Raw genomic sequence first — 13,761 nt, 5'->3', positions numbered from 1 at the left:
CCCTACTGGTCATGGCATGTCACTGCAAAACATTTAGCTGAACAGTCTAAACACTGACCTGTAGGCTGCTGGGTCCTCAATGTCCAGAACCAGTGACTTGCTCTCTAGACCCACCTGTTAATTTAAATATCATGTAAGTGTCAACACATTTTAATTATGTTGGTTACATGAACATCAAGACTTTGCAAATGTTAACAGGTGTATTATAGAAACTCTCTGTGGTGACAATGTACAAAGTCTAAATAGTTGAGATAAAAAAAAAAAAAAATCGGATATTTTGATGCACCGTAGGCTCAGTTTTTAATGTATCAAAAATCTGTGTGGATCAGTCTGAAGATGTGAGCTGTAGCAAGTTTAGACTTCTTAATTTGCAATTGATTTAAAAGTAAAAACATTTCTTCAGTGCCATTTTGGTGAAAGTCGCAAATCTGTTGCACATATTGTTGATTTGTTGTGAATTTTCAACATTTTTACCTTTAGAGACTTGCTGTAGCACCACCTTTAGGACTATTGGCCTGATGTTGCAGCTGAGGCAATCTGACATGGGACTAGACCTTTGTGGAAAACATTGGTGATTGTTCGAGCACAGGAAGCATGATTTGCTTTAAGGAAGAAAAATAACATGCAGGATACAATAGGTTTTCACAAACTTAGGCTGCTGGCACTTAAAAACCTGCTTGGTCATTTAATTTATTTGATTCATTGTTGAATCAACTAGAACGCATATGATCAATAAAAATGAGGAGAAATATTGTATATAAATAATCCATAAAAATGATGTGTATGCCTGCATGCACATGTGCACATCATCTGAAAGGGTAGAAAAAAAACTTGTTCTAGGTAAACATTGCGGTGCGTCATTTGTTGTCCTTCCAATTGTTATTCTTGTTACCAACATCATTTTTCTTTGTATTGTTAACAAAAACATGCTCTGGCAGGTGTTTCAAGTAGCATATCCATCAAAAATACATAAGGCTTATTAATATGACCATTGCCATGCAGAATGCTAATTGAAAGGTATACTGACACTTGGTGAAGGAATCATGGCAGCCTTTCGCTGCAGGCTGCTCTGTAGCTCCTCTGGTGGACGCCTTGTAAAGGAAAATATGTTCCCGTCATCTCTAGCAGTTAAAACAAAGAGGTCGTCATGGCTGCAGCGGATGTGGTGCAGTTGTCCATTCTGATTATCATGGAGGCTGAGGACCCACTGAGATTGCATGGAGGTGAGGCTGAGGTCACCTGGTTGCAGAGGGTAAACTCTGATGGAACCTGAATGCATGCCACAGAGCAGCAGCTCTCTGCTGGAGCTGTAAAACACCAGGAAGGACAAGTCAGATATAAAGTGGAATTTTGAGGTATACTGGTAAACAACCTTCAATCGAACACACAATCATCTGTCAAATCAGGGTTTTAACAAAGCTGCCTGATGTTTTAACTGTCAGAGGGGATTTTAAAAAGATACACATACTCATCAAATCAGTTAAAATGTCTATGAAGTTTCTCTTAACATGATTCTGATGTTGAGTGTAAATAAAAGTGGGACGATATTTCATGCGACAAGATAACACGGTATTAAAACGTCACAAAGTGTTACATTGAGTGGTATCTCTTGGGGGAGTCAGATTAAAAAATAAATCCACACGATCTCCTATACACCAGATTATGATTAGTTTTTATTTTTCATTGAGTTAAAAAGTTCATACCCCGAGTATGTAAGTATTTTCAGGGTTAATTAAAGTGATATAAAACCAATATTATTTTATAGTTATTAGTCCAACTGCATTTTCATTGCCTTTTTTTCCTTTCAAAAAATATGGTATTGCATCGTTATAGTGAGCCCATGATCATCCATTGTATCGTATCCTGAACTCAGTGTATCATCCCGCTCCTAATAGTAAATTAAAGTCCAGTGTTAATATACAGGAAAGGGCTGGACTTGTGTCCAAAAACTCTGAACGATTTAATACAATAAAGCTATAAAATCTTGTTTTGTCATCCATCTGAAGTTAAACAAGATCCTCTAAAATATTGACAGATATTTGAACATGGACATCATTTTCAGCCTTTCAGCTCTGCAAACTGAATTTAAAATGAAAGAGTCAACTTGTTAGTTTGATCTACGTCTACCTGAAGGTGATTGAGCAAATTGGGTCATTGTCTGCATTGTGGATTGGTAGAAAGTGAAAAGGTTCATCCTTTCGCTTTTCTGGTTCCTCGTCTTGATTCTCTGAGAACTTACAATGATACAAATAACCTGAGTCAAAGCCACCCTGTGCGACAAAGAAAAGAACAAAAAGATTCAGTGGCATAATAAAACTCCTCAATAATACTCATCGGTTATATTGGCTCATAAAAATGATATTATAACATAATCATTTATAATAATTAACTCAAAAATCAGAAACAGTTAGCTAGTACCAACAAAAAATGTACAGTACAGTGGTCTATGGAATATAGACCACAATAGAGAAGGGTGTTAAACATTCCTGAATATTTTTCATCAAATTTGATTTTTTGAGTCATTCCATAAAAATATGTGTCTATGAGTACCATGGAAAGCCAGAAATGGTCTCCCTCTGAATAGAAACCACAATAGAGAGGACTTGGAGGATCTGGAATGTATATTGGTGGTAACTCTTCCTCCTTTTCTTCCTCTTCTTCTCTGTCTTCTTCTTGTTTTGCATCAAGCAAGGTTAAAAGCTCTTTTGCCTTTTTCTTCTTCTCCTCCTTTAAAGCTTGAAGTCTTAAAATGTCTTCCTGTCTCTGTAAAAGCAGCAACGCACATGACACAACTCATCTTCATTCAAAGGAGTTTTTGGTATTTTTAAAAACCTTTAAACAATGTCTTTGGGCTTCAGACCTTGATTCTAGATTTGATACTCTGGAACCTGAATGGCCTCCTGTGCAGCTCAGGCAGCAGGAAGGTTTTAAGTGGCTCCTGATCCTTGGGATTGGGACAATTCACTTCAACCACATGCCCACTCCAACACAGAATGAGCAGTCTGTTATTGCTCTGTGTTAAGACAATGAAGAGAAAATCGATTGAATAGTTGTTTTTTTCAGCAGACACAATCTTTGCAGCACTATATGGTGAGGATGTTGAATACGACTTACATGGGATGCAGGAGACCACTCAAGTGCCTGCACTGGGCTGGGAACATGGATAAAGCCGATAGGAAGGTACTTTTCCCCAACAGAAAAGAAGAACACTGTTCCGTCTGCGCTCTGAGTAGTTACAAAAAAAGACTTAAGGTTACAAATGTTTTATTTATTCATTACTCGACTATTTAAACTCACCAAGCTACACTTGCTGAAATTGCACTGGAAAATAAAGAGGTTACAATGTTTACAATATAGTTTGTTATTGTTGTGTCACAGTGGTTTAAGTTCCTTTTAAAGACAGTTCACCTGTATAACAGTCATAATCAGAGGAACAAAAATCTGACATCTACGTTCATTATTTGAGACTCGGATTATATAAATTAAATATAGTACATGTTTTCAGACTTGGAGAACAAGGGATAAATCCACAAGGATAGGCAGTGTAGTGATATAATCAAAGGGCCGTGTATTCTAATGTTTAGCAATGTCACAAAGTTATGTTTTAATCTATTTTAGATATGCTTTCAGAGTAGTAAGTTGTCTAAAGGTAGGATTGTTTACATCAGTGGTTCCCAAACTGGAGGATGTCATGAATGAATGAATTCATTTTATTGCATAATTGTGACCATTACCAGCCCTCTCTAAGGAAGGATAAGAAACACTTAATTAAAGGGAGAATATAAAAACAGAGGGCAGTGTTACACCTAAGTGAGGAGAAAGGGAAGAGGGAGTCAGCGTAGGAAAATGGTTCGGGGTGGGGAAGAACTGAGAACTGTCAGTTTTATTGTTGGACTTAAACTCATGATGTAACACCTGCTTATTTTTCATTATATCATATCATATACAGTATCATATCTACAGCAATATTCAATAAAACTGCACAACTAAACCTCTTCTTACCCCTGTAGCCAGGATCTCCCCATTACGCTCATAAGCCAGTGCAGTTACAGATTCACTGTGAGGTTTAAAGGCCTGTTTGAGGCGCAGTTTGCCATCTTCTTCACAGCTGCTTCTGGATACCGCATACAAACTCTGAGGTCTGTATAGCTCCAATAAACGAACGACTCCATCCTCAAAGCCAAGCAGACCACTGCTCGCTTTCACCTAACAGTTGAAACCAGAAAAGTATTGATGATGTCTAAGTTGTCAAGCTGGTTTTACTGTGAAAGGTGAATAAATAAAACTGAAATGTTTAAAAATGCAAATTTAGATGTCAGCAAATATACCCATGGTGGAGCCCAGCTGATGGTAGTCCCACTTTGGTTGAAGCAACTGGTGGTCAATTGTTTTTTTGCCAAGTAGTCAAAAACTTTGACTGAGCCTGAGAAGAGAAGCAGGATAGTGTTGAACCTATACAAGCAAAAAACTCAACTTCTATAACTTCTAATATCTAATACTAATGACTTAAAAATATCATCAAACTCAATCTAAACACTGAGGGCTGGTTTCACCTACTGAGGTTTCAATAAAACCTGAACTCAAATAATCTAATTATATTAATCATCACTAATCTAGTGTCTTCTTAAAGCAGAACCAAGTAACCTTTTCACCTTAATAAAACCTTCTCGTAGTTCCTGTGAGGGTAATACAAGTGTTTATGGGGTGATTGGGGGGTCTTTCATCTCTCCCTGCTGTCTCTGGCCAGAAAACCACACTTGCAACTTTCCCTGCCTCCGACCCGGTGGCAAGACGTACTGCTTTACGACAGCCCAGTACAAACTAATGCTAGATTATGACCAGCCCCGTGGCTGCACACGGTTGTCTACAAATTCACTTTTCTCAAACTTATATCATGGTGGAGGCTGTCAGCACACAAACAAACACACCACACACATTGCCACACTCCCTTCCGTGTTACTCCCATTCATTTATTTTACTTGTCTCTCTTCCTCATACTGTTGACATGGTCACATGGGACTATGTGTGAAAGCACCCGTAGTGTCACTGTTGTATTAGGATTTTTCAGTGATCGATTGCTACCGTCTTGGGAGAGAAAAGCGTGTAGCTGTGGCGTGGGGCAGGCGGCGGGGGGTGCAGAGTTTTTACGACAATGGCATAACCAAAAGGAACCTTTAGGGGCAGCGCTAACTGCATGCTACTTAGTTCTGCTTCAAGACTTCATTCAAAATCTGGATGCTTCTTTGTTTGTCTAGTTCCAGACAACATAATACAGTTTTAGACTAATGAAATCATGGACTGGTCCGATCATGTTTTGATTAAGATTGTGCACATTATGCAAAAGGTGATTGTAAATGTGGAAATGATCGGAAAGGGGTTAAACATTTAGTTATACATTTCATCAGTTAACATATGTTTGTGTGGAACAGGAGTTTGACCTTTAATTTGGAATTGAGGGAAAAAGAGAGAAAAAACAGCAAATATGTAAAGACATCTAGACAATAGTTCAAGACTTTAGAATTGTACGTATTTGTGTTCATATAACACTTCTAATGACACAAAGTGCTTTACAGAAACCATAATTAATTCAAACCAGTCATAAAGGTGGTGGTAAGCTACATTGTAGCCACAGCTGCCCTGGGGCAAACCACGCCTATTCATGCACAATTCATACCCATTCATACGAGGCCATGTGTGAAAAGTGCCTTGCCCAAGGACACATAAGCAATGACTGGGATAGAGCGGGATTTTCCCCCGAAATTAAATAGAGGGAGAAAGTCTGAGCAATATCTGCAACGATAATGCTAAACCAATAGTCGGAGCACAGACACGTTGATTAAACACCAGTTTTTACAATTTTTGTATAATTCTGTACAACCGGCCTCTGGCCAGGTTTAGTATAATTCTTTTTCGAGACCTGGATTATAGTAAAACTTCAAAAAAGGAGATTATGTTTAGGAGATTATAAGAATCTGAGACTATTCCATACTAATCCAAGGAAGAAAGCAATTTCTGTAAATGTCAAGTGTGTGTGTGCTTGTGTGTGTGCGTACTCACGGTCAGGAGCTGTCGTGGCCATGAGGTGTGATGTTTTACAAACATCCAGACCGTGGATTGACCCGGCATGGAAAGTAAACAGGCACTCTGGATCTGGAGTCTGCACATACAGATGTAACTACAGCCTTTGTTTCACTGTTTAGGACCCACCATCACTTCTTAATAGCAAGCTACAACACAAATGGAGTCATATTTTACTTCTCAAATTCATTTAAATAACATGTTTTGTTTGAACCTGTGATCATAAAATCACAGGCAGGTTTAAACAAAGATAAGGGGCCAGCCTAAACCCTGAAAAATATAAGATGGTCAAATGTATTTGGCCCTATAGTGTGTCTCTGTCTGCCATTTGTATATGCAAGCTGAAAACTAGGGGAAAAATGTGGAGTAAAAATACATTACAAAATTACCTTTTCATTTGAAAACCTATTTACTAATTAGTGAAAAGCAATGTTAGTTAGCGGGAAAAAAGTACTAAATTGTTGCCATGTGGTGATGCCTAAATAGACTGTACTCTAAGAAAAAGTTAGTAGTAATACCCTTCAAAATAAAAGCAATGGACTTTCACCCACAGGCAAATAGCCTACTTAGGACCTTTTACCTATTTTTTTTTTTTTTTTTTTTTTTTAACAACGTGTCTAAGGTTGAGCCCAGTATGAGTGTTATCCCACAGCCCAAGGCCAGTGCATCCATGACAAATGTATTTCCAAGAACCGCCACTGCAAAACGCAAGAGCCGCCCCCGGGCCCGAAGAAGCAGTCAGGCCAGCAGCAAGAGCAGGCAGCCTAAGGGCCCCCGGCGACCACCCCACGGCCAAGCAGCCCCCCGAACGCCCCCAAGATCCCAAGCCGAGAGGCAGCCATCGCCCCCCCATACACACCCGAGAGAGCCCCAAGGAGCCAAGGACCCAGCGCACCACGCCACCGATCCCACCCCCAACCCCCAGACCCCCCACCCCATCAGCCCCCCCACCCCCCCACCTTTTACCTATTTATCCCTTTTTCTCATTATATATTTAATCGTTTTTTGTCATCTATCATTAAATATAATTCTAAGGACTGAAACTAAACTAAACTAACTCAAAATGTAATGTAAAAATGGTACAATGCTGTTACGCCTGGAAAGGCTCTACGACAGACTTCTGTGACCCACCCCAACAGTTGAGACACCAAAGCCAATAATTGTCGAAAATAAAAAATAAACAAACATGTAAATGATCTGAAAATCAATTCAGGGAAACCATCTTCACTCACAGTGTTGGTGAAAGAAAGGTCCAGTTTCCAGATGGCTCCATTGGAATCCTGTAGGAACACACCGTACAGACTCTAGCGTTATGGTGCATTGTAGACAGAAGTGTTGATGATTTTGCATCTGACCTGGGCAAACCAGATGAAGGAGTTGGGCAGGAGGCTCCTCACCACAGATGACAGGCAGACATTGTGTCCAACTACCAGCTCATTAATGGGTTCCATTTCTAACCTTCCACTGTGTGTGTCAGCCATGTTGATTTTCTCAATGTCCCAGCCCTGTGGCAGAGTTATATAGTAAGACATACACCTTACATACAAATAGAATAATGGTGTGGTTTCCACATGCTATAACAGATTTGTTCTTTTAAGGGTCAATTCAAAAATGAAATGAAAGCAGCTCCAAATGAAGAACTAATAATGAAGTTCCTTCATTAGTTCAAAAGTAATGAGAGACTTGTTCTTGTGATGTTGATGAGTCATACATTGACAATTATTAACACAATAGTGGTTTGTTGGCATCAGTTGAATAATGCTGTGTGAATGAAAGTGTCTGTAGGTGGTGACCCTGTGACACACTGGCATCCAGTACAGCAGAAATGGGCAACTTCTATTACAGCGGGGGCCACAAAAATATGATAGTTCGATCCGAGGGCCACATTATCCATATGAATGTCAGCGTTCATAATAACAACCAATCTGTTCATAAATAAAGGAATAAACAACAAGGTTTTTATGTGGATTTGTTTGTTGTAATTTTTTGTCTTTTGCTTGTATTTTGTATATTTTTCTGAAATTTTGTGTATCTTTGTTGTTTTGTGTGTTTTAGGAATTCATTTTGTGTAGTTTTTTTTTATTTGAGTGTTTTTTTTGTAGTCAATGTTTATGGAGTAATTTTTGGTATATTTGTTGTCCTTTTGTGTATTTTTTGGTCATTTATAGGTTTTTAGAGCAATTTTGTGAATTTCTGCTGTTTTGTGAGTTTTTCTATTGTCTTATGTGTTTTTGAAGTCATTTTGTATGTTTACTTTAGGGACCACACAATATTAGACAAATAGCCGCCTGTAGCCAATACTGTCTCCTGCCTTGTCAGCATGAATAAGCTGCATGTGATCCCCTATAAACCTGCTCAAAATAAAACACGTAGAGAAGATTAATCGTACCCTGATCACCCCATCAGAACCGAAAGTCATCAACAGTCCATCTTCTAAGGAAAAGGGCTGTGCTGTCCCCACATGACAGCTCTGCCGCTCTATTCGGCAGATCTCCACTTTGATGGCCTCTCTATCCCACAGCAGCAGGTTACCCCATTCTGTACCTGTTACCACCTAACCAGGAGAAGACTCAGTCAATGCAGAACCAAAAGCACTGGTGAAGTAAGAAACCAGTCAATTTGTTTGTCGTGAACCATTAAATGGGCCAGAATATTAATGGTATTAAAATCATCGGAGGAAAATGTAGTTAAAATCTGTCCTTAACATTTGCTTATTGGCCTTATGTTCAGTAAAAATATAATTGACCTGTCATTGGTTTGACAAAGTTGTAGCTATATATTTCATGTTTTTTCTGACTTAAGAGAAAGAATGTTTTGTCAGAAGTAGGGGGGGTTTAGTTGTTTTTAACATGGGGGGACAGGAGCGGAGAGTAGAAATATTTGCGTACTAATGGCACCAACAAATCAGAGCTGTTATGAATATACACAAACTTGACCAAAAACAAATTGTGACATCAAATTATTCACACAAATGACCTTTATCTGACTTCCAGAAGCTAGTACAGAGATAGTGAAAATTATAAAAAGCTGTCCCTGTGAATCCTTATTTTTCTGCTCCAAATGAAGTATTTAGCAGTGCATTTGTTTTTAATTTCTTTACTAAAATGCATGTGTCTTACACTACATCAGCAACAAGATGGTTTCTACAACTGATTTTACTGTACCAACCGGTGACAGAAGTCAGGCTCAGTTTAAATTGGTCACAAAGCCAGAACACATCTCTTTTCTCTAGCAGAACTTTATCCTAGTTTCCTAAACACATGAAGAAGCTGGTTGTAGGATCTGTATCAATTAGCAAATGCCACATTAGGATTGTCTTTGGCTACAAGCATGAAAGGAATCTGAGCTGAATGTCATCTCTGAACTGAGAAAGTTATAATGCCAGGTACTGCATAACTGGAGCAGGTGACCTACCTTTCTATCAGGAAGCTCCACGAATCCCTCTACGTCAGTGGCTGATGTTTCCCCAAAATATCCCATAACCCCTTGCAATTTGAGACCTGTGAATGTGGGAGAAATAGTCCAAAAACCTAAACAGGATGCAAAAAGAAGAAATAAAATCACACAATGTCACATAAGGTCTTTTTTCACAACAAAAGTCTTCACTAACTAATGTTTTTTGAAGGAGGTAGAAAGCAGGATTTTTAAATCCTGGCCTGAGGAGTTTGTTGATTACTCTGATGACTTGAAATATGCATTTGTAATATTAATATTTTCTCATCCTCTAAAAAGTCTTTATCTTCATAATTATGACACTCCTGCCAAATAACATGAAGATACATGACAACCTGAGAAAATAACAAACATGAAAGAAATTCTTTATGTTTACACAATGCAATGATATCAGTAAACAAGTTCTTTACAGACAGACACCACTCTTTAAAGCTGGGGTATGTAGAATCGTGAGGCGCTCCACGCTCCCCTCCTAAACAAAACTTGCGCGCACGCGCACACTGTGGAACTCTTTGCGACTGTTTTCTCCATAGAGACGAGTAACAAATGCTGGAACTTCATCTTGTGTTATTGGAGAGTTTTCTGATGTTTTCGAGACATAAAAGCACGTATCACTCACTGCTGTGAGGACAGTAAGAGGGTCAGAGTCACAGCTGCTCCGCAAACACAAGCAGTCATTTCTCAGCTGATCAGAGCAGACACACTGCGTCCACACTGCAGATGAATTGGGTCTGTTATTTCCACCTTAGATCATTTTTAATAAGCTAAATATTCCGTCTGTTCTCACTCTCTCTGACTCGAGGCGGACTGCGCTGACTGAAAGCAGACCACTCGCAGTTCGCTGCACACACCGACCCTGTGGACTCTGTTCCTCCTGAACACGTTTTTGCCTTTATTCTGTTGCTTCTCCATCTCGGTCTTCCTTTTTCCTCTTGATTTGCCGTGTAACTGCTGTGCCAAAAGCCGGATAAGAGACTTCAGCTAGAATATAGAGGCAAGGCAAGGCAAGGCAAGGCAAATTTATTTATATAGCGCATTTCATACTCAAGGCAACTCAATGTGCTTTACATGATAAAACATTCAATTGTTTAAAATCAATAAGAACATTTAAATCAATAAGAACATTTAAAATCATCAGTAAAATCAATTAAAATCATCAGTAAAATCATCATTACATCAACAACATGACAAAAAATCTCTCTCTCAAGAGAGAGCCATGGGACTGTCCCTACTCTCAGATCCAGAAAGCGCATCAACTTTTGAAGAGCAGCTTGAGCAGCCAATAATAATGCTTAAAACAGCTCATGAGATCACCCTGTTGGTAGAAACATCTCTGATTGGCTGAAGTCCAGCATCACACTCATGCATTTTTAAAGATCATTTACAGAGCCAGGAGACGGAGAAGAGATTCACTGTCCACTCAGAACACTGGATTACAATATGCAATACAATATATTAAAAATGATTATTGATTTTTTTACCAAATAAAACAAAAAAAAAAACTTACATACCCCAGCTTTAAGCAGTGTGGACTAGTAATAACGATCACAAAAGCTTAAATGTTACACAATAACCTTGCCTGGGAATTGTTTGAAAAGATGATGCTCAATTCACGTGTTCCTTTGCAGATTAGTTGGTTTTAGAGCTATAATATAGTCTTTAAACTGAAAAACTAAAAAAGTTAGAAAAATACATTTACATACATTTTTTTATGAAGCACAATTTTATTAACACGAGTATTTCTTTTTATGATTTGCTTTTATAATTTAAAAATGTCATCTTTTTCCCCCATACCTGTATATTTGCTGGAATTTACCAAATATTTATCAAACTATTTTTATATCTGTTTATTTATTTTAAAAACAATGTTTTTCCCTGACATTTTTCAAAGCAGTGATTTGTGGTGTTCAGTTTGTTAGTTTCAGTGGAATTTTATTGGATTGAAATGCCAAAGTTCAAACTCACTAACGTGTCCTGATTCAGTATATAATCCTTTTCATTTCAATAAAACAGCAGCTCAGGATTAAAAATAAATAAATACGAGATTAAACCATCAGGGCTCTAATTATAATGAACAAGTTCAATATTTCTGTTATTGCATCCTTCCATTTCACCATAACAAGATGATATCAGTCAGATTGAGCTGTTTGTCATTCAAAGAAGTGCTTTGTTTCCCCAGGAACCTTGAAGCTTTGAACTAGTATTTATCATAAAAATGTGCTCTTTTTTATTTCAGTGAAGTACATAAAGCTTTATTCATATTTACATCTTAGTCGTTTACATAAAATACCTTCTTGTGAAGAAAAGCCACACCTGGAGCCACTGGTGCTCCTGCTGCACCTTCTGTACTTAGCCTGGAATCCATCCTAATCTCCTTGTATTATTATATCATGTTTAATACAGGCGATTACAAAAAGTAAGGAAGTGGGTGTGGCTTATCTCCAGGCTAGTCAGGGGTAATCATTGTGTTCCTTACTTGACGTGTCCAGTTCCTGATGAGGTGAGCAGTTCTGGGTTGTGTGGGGAGAATCTGACTCTATAGACTTCTTGTGAGGATGCCTTGCACCTCAGCATCACTTCCTCATGTCTCCAGTCACACAGAGTCAGCATGTAATATGGGGCTCCGCCCACACTGGCCAGTATGCTGCCATCCAGGTTAAAGTCCACGGAGCTGTACACTTGCTCTGTGCCTCCTGCACACATGGCAAATAAGAAAACAGCCTCCATCATCCAAAATGACAAAAATGCTTAATAGATATTATGTATCATGTTTACCTCTGAGGATGTGGTAGAGTCTCAATGAGGGATATTCATAGACGAGTATGAGAGGCTGGTTTCCCTTCTCAGCTATGACAAAGTACTCATTACTGGGATGAGCCTACACACAAACATACATAAAGATATACATGTGATTGATATTAGTCACAACAAAAGAAGCTGGTCAGAAAACTGGGGACAGAAGACTGGAAGTGGCCTACATTACAGGTACTTTGTTAAATATACATTTGTTGAGCAGAGTATGCATGATAACATCGTCAGTGTGTCAGGAGATCAGCTTACTGTGATAGCACCTATTCCTTCTCCGCTGCAGGAACGCAGGTATCTCTGCTCCTTGGTGTGAACTTGCAGCAGTACAAGCAGGTTTCCTGCTATAAACACTAGAGTTCTGTCATCCAGCAGCATCAGGTTTGATCTGCGCTCGCTGTCATAACCAAAGGAGTGACTGAGGGACGGATGGATGAGGACCATAACCTGGTAATGCACTGTTGACTACAGCCTCACTTTATACAGTTACACATACTTCTGCCAAACTTACAATTATGACTTCAATTATCCATGTTCAATTACAACTAAATTGATTATGTTGACCAGCATTTGTTCCAATTGCAATTATTATTTTCCCCCTGAAATCAATTACAATTACATCCTAAATGACTAAAGTTCAATTATAACTAATCACACTTACTGAGCCTTTAATAAAACAAAAAGCCCATAAAACGTAACTGTACTGTTCTCACTACGTGTTGTATACGCCCAGTATGTTAACGCAGATAAACAGCAAGCCAAACTCGAATTTACGAGCCAGGTTCAGAGCGTCTTGCTCCCTTTATTCACAAAACCTTGTGACATGAAGACTCATGCTATTACGAGTGAAACTGCAATAAAGCAAAACACAAAATAAAATGTACACAATTAACCACTTGGTCTTCTTGCAAAAATATAAACATTTAAATCACTACTAAACCATTAAACAAATGCAATATCATGTAGACATGCTTACAAGATGTAAAAAGTAACAATAATATTTCTGCTGTTCCATTATGTACCACAAGATGGCGTTTTTTGCATGGCAATACAATCTAATAGCAGTATTTTCAAGCCACAAAAACGAACTCTTTAAACACACATAAAGTATCTAAAAGTTATACAATCAGGTTACTTTAGCTCTTAAACAAAGTATATACTCACAGCCATTGCTTTCTGAAGTGTAGAAGAACTTTAAACCAGGAAGATGTAGCTGTATGTATGTGTATATCCACCATTACACTGCACACTGACGCTAGCTGGCAGGTTTATTACCCATGATACCTTGCAACTCTTACAAGCCTCTTCAAAATAAAATACACCTTTGGGTAATAGTAATGTGCATTTGTGCTTTTAACATTACAAACTAAAACTGGAAGACAACAATTATAATCAACTATTTTTAAGAAACAAATTAAACTATTT

At 38.3% G+C, this 13,761-nt stretch overlaps 1 protein-coding gene and 1 pseudogene across 1 annotated transcript in view; one reads left to right on the top strand and one right to left on the bottom strand.

Moving 5' to 3' along the window:
• The window catches only part of LOC114460870 (cilia- and flagella-associated protein 44-like), a 228,515-nt gene that overhangs the window by 58,691 nt on the left and 156,063 nt on the right, over positions 1-13,761 (top strand).
• LOC114460862 (cilia- and flagella-associated protein 44-like) lies at positions 1,007-13,560 on the bottom strand (annotated as a pseudogene).

Source organism: Gouania willdenowi, unplaced genomic scaffold, assembly GCF_900634775.1.
Source record: "Gouania willdenowi unplaced genomic scaffold, fGouWil2.1 scaffold_82_arrow_ctg1, whole genome shotgun sequence".
In the NCBI taxonomy this organism is placed as follows: Eukaryota; Metazoa; Chordata; class Actinopteri; order Blenniiformes; family Gobiesocidae; genus Gouania; species Gouania willdenowi.
The sequence above is the reverse complement of the archived record's forward strand: the minus strand, read 5'-3'. Positions and strand labels throughout refer to the sequence as shown.